The 19,172-nt window shown below is 44.8% G+C and overlaps 1 long non-coding RNA gene across 4 annotated transcripts in view; it reads left to right on the forward strand.

Annotated features, from left to right (window-relative positions):
* Positions 1-226: 226 nt before the first annotated feature.
* Positions 227-19,172, forward strand: part of LOC112997163 (uncharacterized) — a 90,807-nt gene continuing 71,861 nt past the window's right edge. For 3 of the 4 annotated variants that reach the window (XR_010388511.1, XR_010388512.1, XR_003262629.2), the window contains exon 1: positions 227-456. This is a non-coding gene — a long non-coding RNA (uncharacterized LOC112997163). Of the gene's footprint in view, positions 457-1,387; positions 1,452-19,172 lie in introns of those variants that run through there. The other variant, XR_010388513.1, reaches the window with a different exon arrangement.

Raw genomic sequence — 19,172 nt, forward strand, 5'->3', positions numbered from 1 at the left:
GCCTATGCCACCCTCTCATTGACAGCAGGGACACACTGAATAGCTGGGCAAACTTCAGAGCACTGCCATTGAGCCTAGCAACCACATTTCTTAGCAGGGAGGGCTGGGAGGAGGCAACCACACCTCCACGCCAGCTCCACACTAGCCAACCATGTGGAAAGTCTTGGCTTGGCTTGCTCCGGAGGTGGGACTGGGGCTCTGGCTGGCACAGAAGTAGGCTGAGAACAACTGGTGTGGGCAGAGGAAGTGCGGGTGCCGTGCTGGCGGGGAAAAGCTGGCAATGCACAGAGAAGAACCTCTCCAAGGTGGCTTCCCCTCCCTTTGGAGGTAGCTGGGGAGCAGCTGGCAGGAAGCGGAAGGCACCAAGCTGCTGGTGCCCTCGCACCTCAGCAGGCGAGGAGGAGCTGGGAAAAGAGACAACTTCTCCTTGCAGGGTGCTTTCCTCCCTCTAACAAGGTAAGCAGGCAAGAGACTCAATTATATACTGAAGAACAATGAAAGAAATGTTTACAAGGTGCCTTTTTAAATGCCAAGAGTTATAAACCAGTGAGTGGAAGAAAGCCGGACACAAGATTCCCTGGTGCCCAATTCAGGCAATGCTTAACTACTAGACTGTGAGGTGTTGGAAGGGCTCCAGTTCCTCTTCTGGCAACTTTCCCCCTAAATCACAAGCACAATTTTTCTTTTTCATTCAAAAAAAGAAAAATGCTTAACTGTGTTCTGTGAAAGTGCCTTGAATAGCAAAGAGGGAGGAAAGGAGGAATAGTTTTTCATCGCATACCTGTCTTTCCAGGATCTTCCAGTTGTTAACACGTGCCTAGGCCTTCCCTTGGTTACAGGAGTGTATATAATTAGCACAGTACATTATACATTGCCTTCCTATTTGTGGGAGTGTTCATCTCTGCAGAGGACAGCACAATGCGTGAGTGCCACTTATGTGCTATTGCCAGCCTCAGCTGTCCCACATTCCCAAGTCAGACCCTTAGACATCACAAGTTTGCCTTGCAAAAAAAAAAAAAAAAAAAAAAAAAAAAAAGCATAAACACTGAGAATAGGGGTAATCAGGACAGAGGGATTTATTTGCCTTTCTGTTTTTAAGCTATTAACTTTCACATTGTCAAGTTTTTCTCATCAGCACAGAGATCTAGAAACTGACTTTATGTAAAAGCTGAAATTGCCACATTATAGCACAACCTCTGGGGCTGGAGTTGGCAAGAAACCCATCTTCCTTCTGCCCAGATAGGGTAGCACTGGGAAGGTCCCTCTTCAACTGCTCCGTGACACATCCACCTGTGACTGCAGAGGAGAGACTGAAGCAGAAAGAGATCCCTTGGACAGTGGTGGGCAAAGCTATGCAGCTGCATGACCTTGTGTATCACTCCTGCTCAAGGGAGAGTGAATGGGGGAGCTCCTGCTCCCTTGCCCCTCTGTGACCCATTCTCTCCTGCTGGGTAAGTTTGTGCTGGGAGCAGCGTCAGACCATAGTCTGACCTGATGCTCTTGATGGGAGCACTCCAGGCAGAAAAGGATCAGAAGGTGCATTTTTCCAATGGGGTTTTGTGAGCCAGATGACTTTGGCAGGGAGATGCAGTATCAGAGGTGTTAAACATCAGCACAGAGATGGAAGAACGAGTGCTTGTAACCTGAATAGCAGAGATATTGAAAACACAGCTCAAGAGGCAAGGAGGGCAAAGAGGAGTAGATGAACATGTGGTCAGGCTCTTTGAACAGCTCAGAGACCCCAACAGCTCCTTTCAGGATATGGACTCTCCTATGCAAGCCTGCTTGCATGGCACCTTGAAGGTTTGCTAATTTGCGGCTATCATGGCTGATAGCTGCAAATGTGTGGGGTAGGGCTTTTGGTGCCCCTCTCTCCTGATCCCTCCAATCGCTGGCCATGTATTAGGAGTGCAGCTCAAGGTGGTTTTGCTTCCAACATAGACAGATGATGTTTGCAGGCCATTCCTCCCCTGGCCACTGAAATTCTTAGGTTAGTGCAAGGGATTGTACCCACTTGGCAAAGGTAGCGCAGCCGGGGCTGGCATCAGGTTTGAAGCCCTCCAGAGATTCAGGACAGCAGAGAAGCACAAGCCTTGGAGACAGAAGGGATGACACTGAAGCTTCTGGGCATGTCTGCTGTTTATGCTGTTACTATACTTGTCCGATCTGAACCTCTGATAACTTAGGAATGATCCACAAAGAGTAGGACATGCAGGTTACTACAACTGCCATGGCTGGACTGCGCCATCTCAACTCTGCAGAGGAATGGGAGGAGGGTATGAACATGGCAGTGGCAGTGGGAACTTTTGCAGCTTTAAAAATGGGCATGAGAGGGATCAAGCACTTCACTTGTTTAAATCTTTTAGGAACCAAGTCTCATTTTCAAAAACTGATGGACCATAGAAACCCCTCTTGCTGAAAATACCCTCAATGTAAACCATTTCTAAAATGCAGGTTTGTGCTCCTAAGTTACTTTATCACCCTTGGAAATGGTATCTCTCTCTCTCTCTTCATTCCTCATGGCTGCCTACATTCTCTGGGCAAGGACTGAAAGAAAGTTCTCAGATGGCTCCTAAACAGACCTCAGCCTGTTTGTACAGTTCCTCTTTTTCCTAAGTTTCCTCACAAATGTGGGGTTTCTACCAGTCCCCTTGCAAGAAAAAATGTTTTTCCTCCTTTCTGGGTCTTTCAGCATTAGAGTTATCTATTAATGTGTAGACTGCAGTCACAGGTAATAATTCTTATTTACTCTGCTGCTGCTGCTGCTCAATTATTCTAAGAACATTCAAGAGCATCAGCCATGCGGTGGCAGATAATTAAAGACTTCAGAACAGTTTTACTGGCACAGCCATTCTCTTGTGCTGCTCCCATCATAAACTGTAGTCCTTGCCTGCCTCCCCTTCCTACACTTGGGTGAGCTGACTTGGCTTTGCACATGATCAGCCACTGAGCAAAAATAACTGCATACCTTTGCATGGCAGAAGTTCCTTCTATCAGGGTGACTCAGCAGGGGAGCCACGCATTCCTATGCAATGTCCTGGAACAGACAGCCTCTTCTTTAGGCCATGTTGAGTTTGGGGTGGGACTTGGGCCTTTGAAGCAGGGTTGGTGCCAGAGAATGGCTTATCCTTAATTGCATTTCCACAATAGGATTCTGCTACAGAACAAAGACCAGTGAATTCAAGGTGATGGAGCTGATTTCCAGACAAGGTAGATCAGAGATCTGGGATCACCTGAAACAGAGCATAAGTTCTCCAGAGATAGAGATTTCCTCGCCTCAGAAATAGCTCTGGCAAAGCCCCAGTAGACAATGTAGCTAAGTTATTCTGTGGCTTTTATGCTCTTTCATGTGGCTCCTGGATCGCTAAAGTCTAACCACAGTTATAGTCATTTTATTTTAAGGAATCACACAATGGCATGGCCATCCACTCAGACATTTTGGGTGGCCCCTAAGAGGGGCATATTGGTGGCATTTTCGGTCATTGGCACTGTGGGATGGCAAGCTTCCCGCAGAACTATTGACTAAAAAGCCATTACTTTTTTTAAACACTTACAGTCAAACCTCTGGCTTCTTTTTTTTAAACTTTCTATATTCACTATTTATATACCCTGCTGCAGATGCTGGGGCAATGCTTTGAGGTCCTGGAGGGTAGACAGCACTTGGGATGCAGGAACCTGTGTTAAAAGCACTCATATCTGGAGGTTGTTTGGGTGCCTGGAAGAAAGCGGGAAGCGTCCGGGAGTTTGTTCTTCAGAATTGTTCTCCTATGGCGCCAGTCCACCTGTTTGCAACATTTCATCCAGTTTTGCAAATCTGACAGCCCTCTGGCCAGTGTTATGTGTTCTGCCACAAAGTTTTGCGAAACATCCCCTGTCTCTTACCGAAACAACAATAGGGTAGAGTTCTGCTCATGGTAAAAGTTCACAGCACTGAACCAGCCCCCTGCCCCCCCACCCCAAAAGAAATATTTTGTTGGTACAGCTCTCACCTTGCTGTTTAGGGAAGCTGCACTGATTTGCACTGCCTGAGGGTGTAGTACTTTGGCATTAACGTCACTCTGTGGGCTTTCCCTCACCCATTAACTTTGGTGCTGACACTCAGGGGATGCCCCCTCTCTCTGCAGTCTGATAAACTGAATAGCTGATGTTCTCCTGCCTCTCTGGCTGTGGCAACACTGCTGTGTTCCTAATGACCAGCCATCTTTGAACCTCTCAGCCAGAACTGTCCTGACTACAGACCTCCCTGTGTTTTTTTTTAACCATCTTTCAACTTGCCAGCCAGATTTCCTCAACATGTGTTTGCACACATTGGCAGATGTCCTCCTGACTGCTGGTCACTTGTACACTGACATAGACATGAACATGGTAAGCTGTAACCACCTATCTGCCAGGGTCCCTTTCCCCTTGGCGTCAGTGTGATCTCAGTTTCATTTCCACTAGATGTCATGGGAAGAGGTGGAGAAAGGAGAGGACAGCAAAGGTGAAGCTTGGCTGTTATTCAAAGGAACAGCCCATATGTGAGTTACGCACCATCAGAGACAAATTGTGCCCTTGAGACCAACGTGCCGACTCTATTATCATCTAACCATGCTGACCTGCCTGATTCTCCCCCTCCCACACTCAATCCCCATGCTCCATTTTGTCTGTCTGTTCTCTCAGACAGGTTTTTGCAGATGATGCAGAGTGTAGTACAGCAAAGGCCTAATCTTTACCTTATGATCCCCAAGTGCTCTTGAAAAATAATAATGACAATATTAATATACTTCATAGCACTTTGGAGGGGGTAGAGATATAAACCTGTCCTAGAGAGGCTGATTATGAAAAAAGTCATAGCCTCCATCTTCAGGTACCCCATTGATGCTCTTCATTCATCATGCCACTTGCTTTAGTTTCCCCAGTACTCCAAGGGGTTAGAGAGCCTCCTTCAGACCGTCCAAACTACACTCCCTCTTTGAATCAGCTGCTGAAGAAGTGTCAAATATAAGGGGAGCTGAGGGCCCTGGAGCCTTTAGGCTTCTTCAGCCATGGCTCGTGTTTGCAGTACACAGGCATGACCTTCATGCCCTCCAGCAAATGAAAGGCACTCAATGATCAATCCTATTCCTGTTAACTGGTTTCCACTTTCCCACAGAACTGTAGCATTTCTGCAAGGAGAACAGGTGATATTTTTGTCCCTGTCTAACACCAAAAGTCTGTCTTCGGCAAAACCCAAATGTTATTGAGCAAGAGAAATGTGGACCATTTTTTTTCCAGCAAAACCAGATTGCTTTCTGAGTGGATTGAGCTGCTAGTCTGCCTTTGCCTTTGCATGGAGTGCTTCAGAGGGGTTTGTGGGCAAGGCCACATCAGAAGCAGGTATCCTGCAGAGGTGGTCTCAGAGGCCTTCTGTGCTGTGCTGGGACTTTGAGAGGGACCTGTGATCTATAATAAGCCCATGAAAAGGAGACAGAAGATTTAAATAGTTTTTATTCAATTTCTTTGGTTTTTTTTCCCCTCCTTCTTGAAAGAAAGCCTTTTTCTCTTTTGTTTTATTGAAAACACACCCACAGCAGGGTCTCTGAAATCAGGCAGGGCTGTGCTTGGTAGGACCCCATGGGGAGGCAGCATGCACTCCAGCAGGATTGCTCCTCCGATGCATTCTGAGATTCTCCATCTCCCCTTCTTCTGGTTGGTGTCTCACATTCTCCACGTACCACATGGCACTTTGAACCCCTTGGCTAACTCTGCCCCCTCTCTCAGAGGGGCTGATGGATGGCCATCAGCCGTGAGATGGATGTAGCTCTAATTCCAGCCTCTAACCCATGCTAACAGGCCACTCCGGGTTCCCCCATCCCTCTTAAGCCTCTTTGAATACATTAAATTTCTACCAGGCAGGGCACACTGAAGTGGTCTCCCTCTCTGCAAGGCCCCAGGAGTTTCTGTAAAACAGTGCCTGAGATGATGTTCATAACCCCATTACACTTAGAGTCCCTGTCACTTTGGACATTAGATGTATAAGCGAAAGACAGAGGACTGTTGCATTGTCCAGTCACATCTCATCCTTCCCCTGCTCCATGGATGAACTTTGGAGATTCATCTTTTTCCATCCCTATACCTTGGTCTTTACAGGGACGATGAGTGGCCTGGTGGCTAAAAGCTGTCTATGGGACAGGGCAGGAGCTCTGCTAGGACATCATGTGTTTTACTTCAGACAGGGAACCACACCCCTCCTGCTACATGTGGAACTGAATGCATGTACTCATTTTGCAGGATCATCTCTTGAAAAATTGGTTTCTGTCAAATAGCAAACCTCAGAGCAAGCCAACAGGGGCAGGGCCTGCAAATGATGATAAATGGCATTCTTCCGCCATGCAAGCAAGAAAGCAGTGGCCAAAAGCCATCAGGTCTGCTGAATCACTGATGAATGTCATTCAGGTTTAACATGGTATCGGGAGCAAGACAAGATGGGTGTTCGGAACTGGTATAGGAACTGTCTCTGTATGTCAATACAGCAGATGGTCCACTACCTCCATACCTCTAATTTGGGTGCTGATTGCAATGTAGTTGAGAAAGGTCTGCATCTTCGCTCTTCTGGGTCAACAAACAGAGGGAGGCAAAAGTTATGTTCATTCTTTAAGGGGGCCAGCCCAAATCCAAGGTCGGCAAATGCCCACAGGGAGCTCTGCAGAAATTTAATTCTTTGGATACCAGCTGGAAAGGTAGGCTCTGGTCCTATGTTGAATGTTTGGGAAGAACTCACAGCTGGAGCAGGATGTGGGATCCTGGAGCTTCAGTACTTTTGTGCAATGAGTGAGATGGCTGTATAGCTCCCGCTGCAATGAATTAGTACTACGCAACTAGCTGTCGTTCTGGGCACTGCTTTACCCTAGCAATACCTACAAGTGGGAATTATATATAGCAGATATACTGAAGTGTAAACAAACTCTGCCTGAAGAAGGAGCCCAGGAAAGAAACTAGGTGTCTAGTCTTGTTCTTCCCTCAAAATTGAGACCAGCCCAAACAAGGATCTGAAAGCAAACTGAAGATGGCTCAATTGAGATAAGGCATTTGTGAGGCTTAGTAGTAAAGAGAGCATCTGGAGGGACAGAGAAAGCACTATCTGCTGTGGATACCTGTCTGGCTTCTGCTTAAATAGATATATTAATTTAGATATGTTAATATCCATTGCTGGAAGGAAAACAACCAAATGTGAATGTTCGGTCATTACCTGTTGCAGAGAAAGGGTACATGCAAGAGGAATTTGAAGAGAGTTCATACTGCCAAGCAAAGATTAAACGATTTTACAAATAGAGATAGAGAAAACAAGTAGTACTGGAAAAGAGATTGAGCCTGAAGTGAAGGAGAATCCCCATTGCTTCCTTAAAAACATAAGGACAAAACATAAAGTGTGACTGGACAGGAAGTAAGGCAGAAAACAAGAACTCATTACAACTGCCAGCAGGCAGGGAAGAAAAAATCTCACTGTACTCAAATCGCTTTAATTTCATGCTCATCCCAGTGTGCTGCTACAAGTGGATAAGCTTGCAAAAAACCCAGAGCATGCTCCCACCTCTCTGGGTCCACGCCAGAATGTGAAGTTCATTTTCAAAGACAAAGTTGACGCGGAGACATTTGACAGGACTCATGCTTCTAAATCACGTGGGTACTTCTGTAAACATTACTTCTGGGTGTACTTAATATCTTCACTATTAATCAAGTTGCAGGGAGTTAAAAGCCCATTAATGGCATTAACAAATGCTATTTAGCTAGGTTGAATTGCAAATGCAAGTCTGGACAGAGAACAAATACAATGTGACTTTGGAGGAGCAGAAAACCAGCCAAAAAATTGCATTTTAATCTTGGGGGAAAAAAAACAAACAAACCACCAGTTAATCAACCCAAAATACACAACCTCTGAGAAGAGAAAAAAAACCCTGGCAGACGGATTTTGAAAGAACTTGCAAGTGTGTTTGTTACAGCCAGAGGAGGGGCTCAACAAATGGAAGGTAATAGGTGGGCCAGTACGTGGAGAAGTTTTGATAAGATCTTTGCATGCAATCTGGCTACAAGGATGGCCAGTGGAGTCTGGGATTGCTGGCATAAAGACCACACAAAGCAGAATGAGGAAGCAATAATCGTGCTCTGAAATCAGTGGAATACCAAGCCAGGGAGATAGTGATAATCTGGATGATGTTCAGAGCAAAGCAATAGTAATGACTGAGAGGCTGGATGAACTGATCTAAACCTGTTTAGGTTTTTAAAGAGTACAGTGGAAGAATGACCCAAGCCTGCTTGCTTTGGCTACATATTGGCTGTCTGTCTGTTTGTGGGGGCATGTTAATACCTGGTCACACTTACTGGTTTCTGAGCAGCCAGGACAATGGATCTTTAACAGCTTTAACAGGGAAAATTGAGCCTGAATATCATGGGGAAAAATTAAACAGTGAAATGCACAAGAATATGAATGCCTCACCAAGCTCTTTGCTTGGGGCTTTCAAAAGTAGGTAATGGCATGTGTCCTATAGAGTTGAACTCTGTATCATCACAGAGGACAGCTGGATAATCCAGTAATTCTTTTCTTAATGTGTTAGCTGCATAGTATCTCAGCTGGAAGGGCATTCATTTTTATATTCCCAGTATCCTTACTACCTCTGAAGATGACATTAAAAAAACTTTCAGGTTGTAAACATGGAATGCTCAGGAATAAGAAATGCTTGATGCCTTAATTCAACCTTCTATATTCATCTGCACTGTGTCACAATCACAAAATAGACACTGCATAGGATAGACTATGTTCACTGGGTAATCATTCAGTATTTCTTCTTACCCTCATTACTTGACTTCAGACCTTATTTACTAAACACCACTTCAGTTCTGCCTAGAACACAAAATGATTACATTTCCTCATGGGCCTTTCTATGATACTTTCACTCTAAATCTGAGCTGTTCACAAACATGAACAAATTTCCCCTTACCACAGCCCTTATGAAAAAAGGGAAGAAGCTAGTACCACCTCTTTTTCACAAAAGTGGAATGAAGATAAAGAGATTAAAGTTGGCTGCTTACTTTAGAGCTACACCTTTGCTTTTTTGGAATGACTTTTTTTTTTTTTTCCCAGTGGTGTATATGTTTAGATGTTGGCGAGTTACTAAAATCTGCAGAGAACTTGCCCTCCAAGCAACTATTGTGAAAGAGCAAGTTGCAGATATAAAACAAAACCAATTGTTTTCTGTGAATGTGAGAGCTGGACACTTACTGAGAGAAAAGGACAAGAAACGGAAAAATAAAAATGTTGAGAGGAACAGGGAGGAGAGAAGGGCGGGAGAATGGTGTGAGGACAACAAAGTCTAATATTGTGAAAAGTTCATGAACAAACAAATACTGTAAATGAAATGAGCTCTTGAGAATCTGTTTGGGCAGGACATAGGGCTGAGAAGACAGAAGAAAGAGCAGCTAAACAGCCCCTGGAATATCCTATCAATAGGTTTTGATACTGAAGTCAGCCAAGGAAAAGTGGAGAGAGAATCATGGGCAAACCTACAATGGCTTGACATGAACCACCTTGAGAGGCAAAACATCCTTGGTTGAAGAAGGTGAGAGCGTGGAGCAGGGAATTTGCAAGAGTGGCCAAGATTTCTTGAACTGCTAGCACCAAGGACTCCCATAATTTTATGTTGAAGGCACAGCGCCCAGCAACTTTGCTTGCAATGCAGAACGCTCAGCATTTTTGCCAGCCTGACCCCAGGTGTCTTTAGCTTGGCAAACAGAACAGGAGCTAGTGGCCAACTGTGAAAATGCTTATTTATGTGACTTGCCAACAGCACATAGGGACTCAGTGGTAGAAGCAAGGCTAGGCAGTGTTCAGCTGCATTAATGACCAGACCATCTCTTCTCCACCTCCAATCCCCTTCCTCATTTCCTACACACCCCTCCAGCTTGGCAATAAAGGAGGCAGGGGTCCCGTGGGAAAAAATCCAACAAAACACTACGTGAGCATGTAATTAAAGGCTGTACTATAATGCACAAGCACAAAGGAGATGATTTAATGTTGTATGGAAAGCCTCTTGACCTGTGTTTCCTCACTCTGCAGTGCAGTCATACTGCTCCTTTAACATAGTTCTCCATATGATATTTCCTAGGCTTATGGGGGCTGGGATCACAACAAAATTTCTGTGCTTTTGCTGTTATACATTAGAGATTGTATAGTGTGGAGACATGCTGATCCTTGCATGGACCATTACAGGAGACAGATTTGGTAATCTGCAGGCATCTGTTGCCTGAAGTGACCGGGAGGGACAGCAGGCTATTGACTCTGCGGACCAAAGGGATGGGATACACCCTGGACTTGTTCTCAGAGACTGGGCAGTCAAGTAGCATCTACCCTCACAGTTAGATCCTGACTAATGTACCCCCACCTGCCATGGTGCTCCCTGCCTCTGTCGTGTCCCTTCCCTCTCTCACACCCCATCTTCTCTCTCTACTCCCCAGCTCTGGCTGATGCCTCATATTTTCATCTCCCCTATACCCCATCTCCTTCCAGCTTCTGTCTCCACTCTTTGTCTCCTTTTGATCTATGGCGCTGGGCAGGTAGAGTGGGCACAAGCCACTGTCATGGCCTGAGACCTCAGCAGGAGCCATGGCAGGGGCACTTGGCCCCTGCAGCCCTGTGCATAGGTTTGATTGCTTTGGGGGCATGAACATCTCCTGTGTGGCTGGCACAGAGGAGCTGGGAGAGACAAGGCACAAACCCAGGTGAGATATCCAGAAATGCTTCCGAGAAAACAAATGCCTGACTTGCCTCTTCTGCTGACAACATGCAAACTTTGGCTTTTCTGAGGCTTATAAGGTGGCCAAACATGGGGAGATTGTAATGAGGCTGCTAAAAGCACGTCCTTGATGCAAGGGCAGCCCTGCATTTAGGTTCTGGCTCTGAAGCATCAGAATCACAAATTGGTAAGAATGTTTTAACATGAGAGAAACAATGCATTTTTCTTTGCCTTGTTCTCAGAAACAGCCATACCACTTAAACAGAAATGTAGAAACAAATGAACAAAGCAAATTCAGCTCGAGGCAGACACCCAGCATGGGGAATTGCAGGCCAGATGGTTAGTGTGACAAAGTTATAAGTAACTGAAGACAGCCTTTTAATAAGAAGTATTAGGCAACTTCAGTGTTAGGTGGTACCACCTCTAATGAAACCACTTCTTTCTTTCTTTTTTTAAAGTTGCCTCTTCTAAATTCAGCACACCAGCAAACTAGCTGAAGAAGCACAAAGACTGACCAAGAAAAACCCCTGGGTGTAGCTGTTGCCATTACATCACGAATGTGTCAGAAGACAGCTGGTGCCTCCCACCAGTGTTACTGCAGCTGGGTCTCACTGCCTACTCCTCCTCTTGGCCCCGTCTTCTAGGCCTGCTGCCTTCTCACCCACCCCGCTGCTGCTGCCTCAGTGCCTGCCTCTTCCCCTTTGCAGCAGCCGCCTGCTCAGCCCTCCTGAACCACCTCCTTCTTGCCTATCCTGCAGCTGGCTGTGGCAGCATCAGCTTGGAGCCCAGGCTAATAAGCAAAAGCTCTTTACTTTGGCTCCTAGCCTCACTGCCATCAGTGTGCCTCACTGGTCTTCTGGAGAAATCTCTGTCTTCCTAATCTACTATAAAACGAAAGGGAGGGGCGCAAAAAATCTCAGCTCCTGCTAACTGCTGCTGCTCTGCTGACTTTCTCCACATCCAAGGCTGGATTTTTGGACTACTGACTTCAGTGGGGTGACTCTGCTTTACATCATCTAGGGATGAGGCCTGCTGCTGTCAGTGAACCAATGCCAACTTGCACCAGCAGAAAATATGGCCTGTTGTCTTAAGTTTCAGTGTGGCTGGGCTGATCAATGTCAGAAGGTCAACCAATCTCCAAATGAATGCAGAAATAGCTAGACACAGCTCTGTTTGCCCTCCTCTTCCACTTCATCTGCTTTTGGCTTCTTTCATCCCAGAAGCACAGGCAAATACAGGGAATAAGTATCTGTACAAGATTTCATTTGTTCAAATACAGGGAATAAGTATCTGTACAAGATTTCATTTGTTGTGTGCACCGATGCTGGTCTTATTTCATTCTTGGAGGATTCCCCCTGTCTCAGGAGATGCAGCATGCAATACCTTTACCATGTCTGCATGAGCTGTTTCTGCTTGTTCCGCACCATCAGGTTATGTGCTGACAAGTGGAGCATATGCTCTCAATGGCATGTCTGCCATTACTAAATCATATCCTGGGCCATCAGTTCAAGGCTCGCAATGTGCTCTCCCAGTTTCAGAGGGAAATCCTGTTGTCTCATGTTGTTTATAACCCTTGGGAGACTTGGGCAAATCAGGACAACCATGTGCAAGACCTAGCATTGCTGTCTTAAGCTGTGCAAGCATTTTCTTTCTTACCTCCATTGCTCTCTGCGTATGCTGCAGGCAGCTACTCAGTCACGCAATGTGTTGGGTGAAGCAAAGCTCCTGACTCTCCACTTCAAGCATATGTCAAGAACTTGGTCTCTTTTAATGGGTCAAAGAACTGCAACCTGGAATAATATCACTATGTACTACAAATGGTTAAAGTTTTTGTGTTGTCACTCAACAGTTTTTGGAAAGTTGTTTCACACAGACTGTGAAAATCTCAACATGAACTTATGGACATAACATGTCTGACAGCCAGAACTTAAAATTCATCATTTTAGGGTCTGTAATAATTGGGAGATTTCTTTCTTTTTCCTTCTTTTTTTCTTTTTTTTTCTTTAACTGAAACTTCGTTTTGTTTGATTGAAATCTTTCCTCACTTGCTATTTTCAGTATGGGCATGCTGAAATAATTCCTGATATTCAGTGACAATTCTATCCCAGATAATTATATCATCAATAGACGCTTTAATTTTTGCAGGGCTTTGTAGCATCTGTGCAGTGAAATGCTTTGGAACCTGCCCAATAAATATATTGAAGGTGTTCAGCCCTGGGCTTTCTATGCCAAAGGAGATCTGAAAAACCTTATCAGTGCATCTAATGTGCTGAAGAATTTGGCTTCCACCAACTGAGTCAGTATTTCAGTCCAAGTGGAAATTTTCTTTTTGCATGTTCCTGTTTCAGAGGCCATTTAAGGCTGAATCAACTATGTCCTCCTCCATAATTAGAAAGGAGCAAGCTTGCTTGCATCCCATTCTGTTTTGCAAACACTGCCACTTACTGTCATGCACTATCTCCAGGGCCTGCCACTGCAAGGCTGGTGGAATGCTTTGGATTGGCCGCATCCAAGTTTCCATGACATCTTCGTCTTCATTTGGATTCCAGAAGTGCTTTACCATGACTGAAGTTTCACTGTGCTAGATTCTGTCCAAGAGCATAATGAGAGACCAGCTCAGCTCCCACAGGCTTATGTTACAGATCAATAAAGAGAAACGAACTATTCCAATCTCTATTTCTGTGGAAGGAGCAATGACTGGTTCACAGTCTTCTGAGTAGTCCCGTAACCATTAAAACCATCTTTCTATCCTGTTTCTTTTAGCTTGTTTTACCAGAAAACAGTTCTTTTTTCTGAGTCAATCAGCATCACCTTTTCATGGTTCAGGGTTGTCACAAAGGTTGCCCACCTTTTTTTTTTTTTTTTTCTCTGAGAAAGCTAGATGAAAAAGCAAAGCATGGCTGCAGACATCACACTCATCCTACTGGAGGAACCTCTGTTTTCCAATTCCAGCTCGATGCCCAGCTTGCAAACATTACAAAATGATGGGATATCTTCTGGGTGATTGTTAGAGGGAATTACACTCTGGCAGCCTGCTAAAGACATGTAGATGCTCTGTTATTTGGTATTCTTTTCCTTTCTGTTTGCTATAGCCATTTCCTTTTTATTTGCTGTATCCATTTCTTTCTTTCTTTGCAATGGTGTTTGCACTTACACCCTGCTGGGCTCCCTGTCTAAGATCATTTTTCTGTAGTCTTTGAAACTCCTGGCAGAAGTCAATGAAGTTACCCCAGATTGACTCTGCTGTTGCTAGAAACAACATTCGAGTCAAAGGCTTGTCCTATATAATGTCTCAGAGTTGCCTTCTGGTTCTTCTTTTTTTTCTACTAGCATATGGGACAAGATTCTCAACTGGTGTAAATTAGTGTAATTTCACTGAAATCAGTGGACCTAAATCAGTTTATATCATCTGACAATTTATTGTATGATCTTTACGGAAGGAATCTGTCACACGTTGAAGTCAAAACACTACTTTCTGGAGTGTGTTAAATTCCACTTTGTTTCTCTTTATGTGTACTTTACTTTTTTTCATTCTCCTTCCAGAGGTTATATCTTATTCAGAGAATACACTGTTCCTGAAGTCTCCTCTGCTCTGCTCTGCTCTCCTCTCCCCAAAGAAAAAAGAACCATCAATAGCCAAAAAAGTGCTGCCTCTATTTTTTCCCCCACTTATAGGACAATCTGATGCCTTTATCATTTCCCCAATCTTTTCTGCATTGCTACGAAGTTTCAGAGCCGCTGTTGGAGTTTTTTGCCAGGGTTATTCTGGTCTGATGACAGTCATTGAAATTGTGTGGCTTCTTGCTCCATATCATCAGACAGACTCACCAAATCCTGGGAAAAAAAAATTTCCTTCTGTGACACTGTGCGAAGTAACTTTATTTTCAATGAAGAACTGATTTCAGGATGACTCACTTTGGAGAAGAGAAGTAAATGGCATCTTTCTTCAGTTAGGCCGACCCTTGTTCCCTCTTCCTGAGCCCAGGAAAATAAGTCAGGCAGCTGAGACTGCAGAGCCTTCCTGCAGCTTCCTCGCTGTCAGAGCTGTCCTCCCCTCTCTGGCAGTGCTTGTACTGAGGTGCATGCGGTAGGGATGTCAGATGGGAAACTACAGGGTCTCCCCAAGAAACCGAATGAGTTTGTTAAGACCAGAAAAACGCAGCTCACGGGTTGTGTTTTGAACAAAGTATGATTCTTGGCAGCCAGTATAGCATTAATACATTTATTTCCCCTCTCCCCCAGGATGTGATAGATCTCTTTGTTCCTATCGGAAACAGATGTATAATCAGGCCACTGAGGCTCAGCATGAAAAGGAGGGAAGAGAGAGATGCCTCTTAGGTAAAGGTACCTCTGAGATTCACTGAAACAATTTCCAAGCTGGTCTGTCTTCCCTCACAGGAGACACTGATTTATTATACTCCCAGCTCACACAGTGGGTGAAAAATATCCTTTACAGAGGTGCAGTGTGAAGACAGAGGTGACCAAAGAGGTATGCTCACTCTCAGCATGGAAATTAATTTTATCCCGAGTCCTGAGACTCTCCTAATGCCTCTTGTGCACCACAAGCTGAGGAAGTAGAAAGATATGCTGATGTTAAAGGTAGAACAGAAAAATTCATATTGCCTCCTACCACTGCATATTTACCATTCTCTGAATCAACATCCCCCTTCCTTGGCTCCGAAACTAAGCCACAACTTTAAACTCTGAATGCTTAAAGAAACAAGGGGAGAAATAAGTGTCTGGGCTACTCTTCAAAAGCTCAGTGTAAACACTGAGCCCCATTCCTTGTTCTTTTCCTAACCTGGCTGAACTCTGGAAGCAAGCAATAAACAGCAAAGGTTAATTAAATCCATTTCTAAGTATAACACCCCTGCCTCCCCACCCTGTCCTAACCAGACTTTTAGGGCTGTGTGTTATGGGCAAATATAACCTGGTTTGAATTCCAAAACATGATTTTGAGCTTCCTTTAGAGACAAAAAAAAACGATTTCTATATGCTGAAATGAGTCATTCAAGACAGGGAACCTAATTAGGGTTGCAGCAGTGGCTAATTTCCCCACCAAAAAGAAATTTTGTGCACTAAAGAATGAAGTGCTAGTTCTGGGCAGCAGCACCAGGCACTCAGTGTAATTATAATTTATATGGCCCTCACTGCTGCAGTAGTTAAGTACTTGACAAGAACCAAGGGATTTGCTTTGAGGTAGGGAAAAGTTTTCTTCTCTTTTACAGCTGGGGAACCAAGGCACAGAGAGATGAAATGACCTGACCAATTTTTCAGTGGATCTGGCCAAGCTGAATTCAGGTCTCCCTAGCTCTCCACTAATGTTTTCAGCAGGAGCTCCAGGCCCTGCTTTCACCCTCACCTCTGCCTTGCCTGCAGCCCTGGACCCTTGCTCCTGCACTGCCCGTCTCATGTGGGGAAGTGCAGGGAAGGAGCTGCCTTCCCCTCAGCAGCAGGGCTGAATCTCCCCACATCTATTCCCAGAGTATTTGAGGTGCTAAATTCCCAGCAAGACATAGTTAAACACTCCCCAGATTTCACAAGGTGAAGGGTTCAGCCTCCAGTCCTCCAAGGGTGCCAGACTGCTCTAGCTGTGTCACACCTCTTCCCTGGGGAACTCGCACATGACCCATATCTGTTACCATTCAGATACGTCACCAGGATGCCAGGTACCCAAGTAAGATCAGATGTGCATACTCCTAACACATCCCATGACTTGAAAAACTACACCAAATGCTGCCCTCTATCCTTTTTTGGCCTTTCAATATTTTTATAATTCAGAGTTCCCCTCTGAGTCTAAGATGAAAATAGGTCTTGCAAAAGAAATAGAAGCATAGAGCTAGGGTATCTTTGGGGGAGAGAAGTGTTACTTTACTTGAATGAAAATCTCTTCTTCAGGAAAGCAAAAAGCAGGTAGCAAACCTATAGAAGAAAGTCCCTTCTTTCTCAAGACTCTTCCCCTTGAAACAAACCAAGATACTAGGGGGTTTATCTTGTTGTGCCAATACTAGCAAGAATGGTTTGGAGCTCGCAAAGGCAGTAGTATTTGCTACCACCTCAGAACTCCATTTTGAACCAAATGGGAAAAGGTCAAACCTGTTAGGAGTGGTGCTAAAAAATCTGTAAAACCAGCCTCTGGGCCTCAGTTCCTTGCATCAGTATGGGAGAGTTGGGAGTCTTGTGGCATGGCTGGGTGCTTATTTTCACTAGTTCTGGTCTAGCTCAGAAACTTGTGACCACCTGGAAGTTTGGCATGGTGCAGAAGCATCCTTCAGCCAAATAGCTTAGAGCTGCCTGAGACTTTCCTCTGGGTCCCAGATCTTCTTTCTGTCTTGGGGGCTTTGTTCAGTTTTGGAATCCAGCCTAGAGCAGGCTGCACAGTGAGATATGGTTTCGCTTTTTCCATAAGAGGATATCTTTGTTGTAGGAAGCTTTTACAATAACTCTGTAAACATGAATGAACATGTTTCCCTGATAATGTCAAGTTAAAAAGCCCATATCTTTTTCTTTCCTAATGAGAACTCCTTACCCTTCAGTGTCTCTGACCTGAAGCACATGTTATTACTGTTGGATGACAATGCCGTAATCCCATTCTTATACTAGATTTATGAAGGCACGGCCTGGGGCTGCATGATGTTGAGGCCCCATTACGCTAGGCACTGTATGAGCTCTTAATGAGGGAGAGAGTCCGCACCTCCAAGAAGACGGACAAAAGGTGGGAGTGAAAATGAAGGCACGGCGGCAGAACCTGGAATGGAGCAGATGCCTCCTGAATGCTGGGGTTATAGCTCAGCTGTTGACTTATAAATATTCCTGGCTTTCTGGCAGCTCTGCTGTGGTTCTAGTTCTGGCACCAGAAGGCCCAAGTATTTTGCAGTTGTTTTACCTAATGGGTCAAGCAGCAGCTATTTGATGCACAGACACAATAATGGATTTACGCAACACATACGAACTTGATTACGGTTTCCTAGGAAGAGAGAACCACATCTTCTGCTGTGCTTTGAGCATGATTCAGGGGATGCTTTTTTCCAGCTCCTCAGGTTGGGATTGCTTCTGTGAATATAACCACAATGACGCACAAAGCTAGAGGAAGGATGGGTCCAGTAATTAAATAGAAAAATATGTTTAATTAAATAGAAAAAAAAAGCCCTATTAATGACCTCAGGCAAGATACTGATGAGCTCTGCATGGTGCCCCAAAGGTTAACACAGGCTGCCTCTTACAGCAGTCACATGAACAGGAAACCAGGGCAGTCAGTAGAACGTGGCTTTTATATTTAATGGGATCTCCCTGCTCTCCAAGAGGAAAAACATTAAGTAAATGGACCGTCTGGTGTTGGCTGCAGCTTGTGTGTGGTCTATAAGTGTAACTATATGTGGATCCCATAAGGACTTCTACTTGAGAGGTAGTTTCCACAGAGCATTTTAGCTGAGATGAGAGCAGCCATGCTGAAAGTGGTGGAAAGCAGCATCTCAGCTGCCTTTTGCTGTGGAGGAGCTATTAAGGACCACAACGCTGGACCGCTAAACTGTGGGGACAGTGGTGTGGAGGAGAGAACATTCATCCCACATCCCCAAACAAGAGCAGGAGATACCTGTCTTTCCCCTGCGCCTTTCCCAGAAGCTGCCCCAATCCCCCACTGGATCCCCTTAGAAAATCCTCTAGCAAGAGCAGAACAGAGATGATCCGTGCCACAGTCTTTTCTTTTCTTGACCAGTCTGCATCACACCTGTGATATGTAGGTTTTGCCACAGCCTATCTAGGCTGGACAAACTCTTCTGACAGCCTCTCACTGTGACAGAGGGCCCCGAGGCTGTATGTTCTCACCAAGTACATCACCACCTGCAGAATATGGGAGAACTCAGAGCTGCCAGGCAGAAGCCTGTCTGCTCTCTGCTCTGCAAGCAGACTAAATTTTGGGAAGGAGAGAGGGCAAAGAGGGGAAGAGAATAATGAATCCTCTTTCATCCCATGATATGCACATGTGTTTTCTGCTCGCTTCCTTACTCTAAGATCCTTTGCTTCATTCCTTTCCCTATTCCTTAATAATTTCAATAAACGTCAGGTTTAATTTCACTTAATGAAATGTACACCTATTAAATGAATGAAGTGGAAAAATGGCCCACTCTGACTCCCTGCCTTGAAACCCAGCTGCAAGGCATGTTTTTTAAACTGTGCAATCAGATTATTTTTACCGGGTCCCCAGGAAATTTCCAGTAAAATAAAAAAATTTTAAAAAAATTCTATGGGTTTTCCAGCTTTCTTCATGAAGGAACCCTGAGATGTTATTCAATACTTGGAGCCCTTTGATTCATGTGTGATCCCAAATACTAACTGAAGGCAACATAATATGATAGGTATTTACAACATATCCATTATCTTATCAGAGCTTCAGGTACAGCTGTAAATAGCTTGTTCCAGCTGGGC

The sequence above is a fragment of the Dromaius novaehollandiae genome, chromosome 3 (genome assembly GCF_036370855.1).
Source record: "Dromaius novaehollandiae isolate bDroNov1 chromosome 3, bDroNov1.hap1, whole genome shotgun sequence".
In the NCBI taxonomy this organism is placed as follows: domain Eukaryota; kingdom Metazoa; phylum Chordata; class Aves; order Casuariiformes; family Dromaiidae; genus Dromaius; species Dromaius novaehollandiae.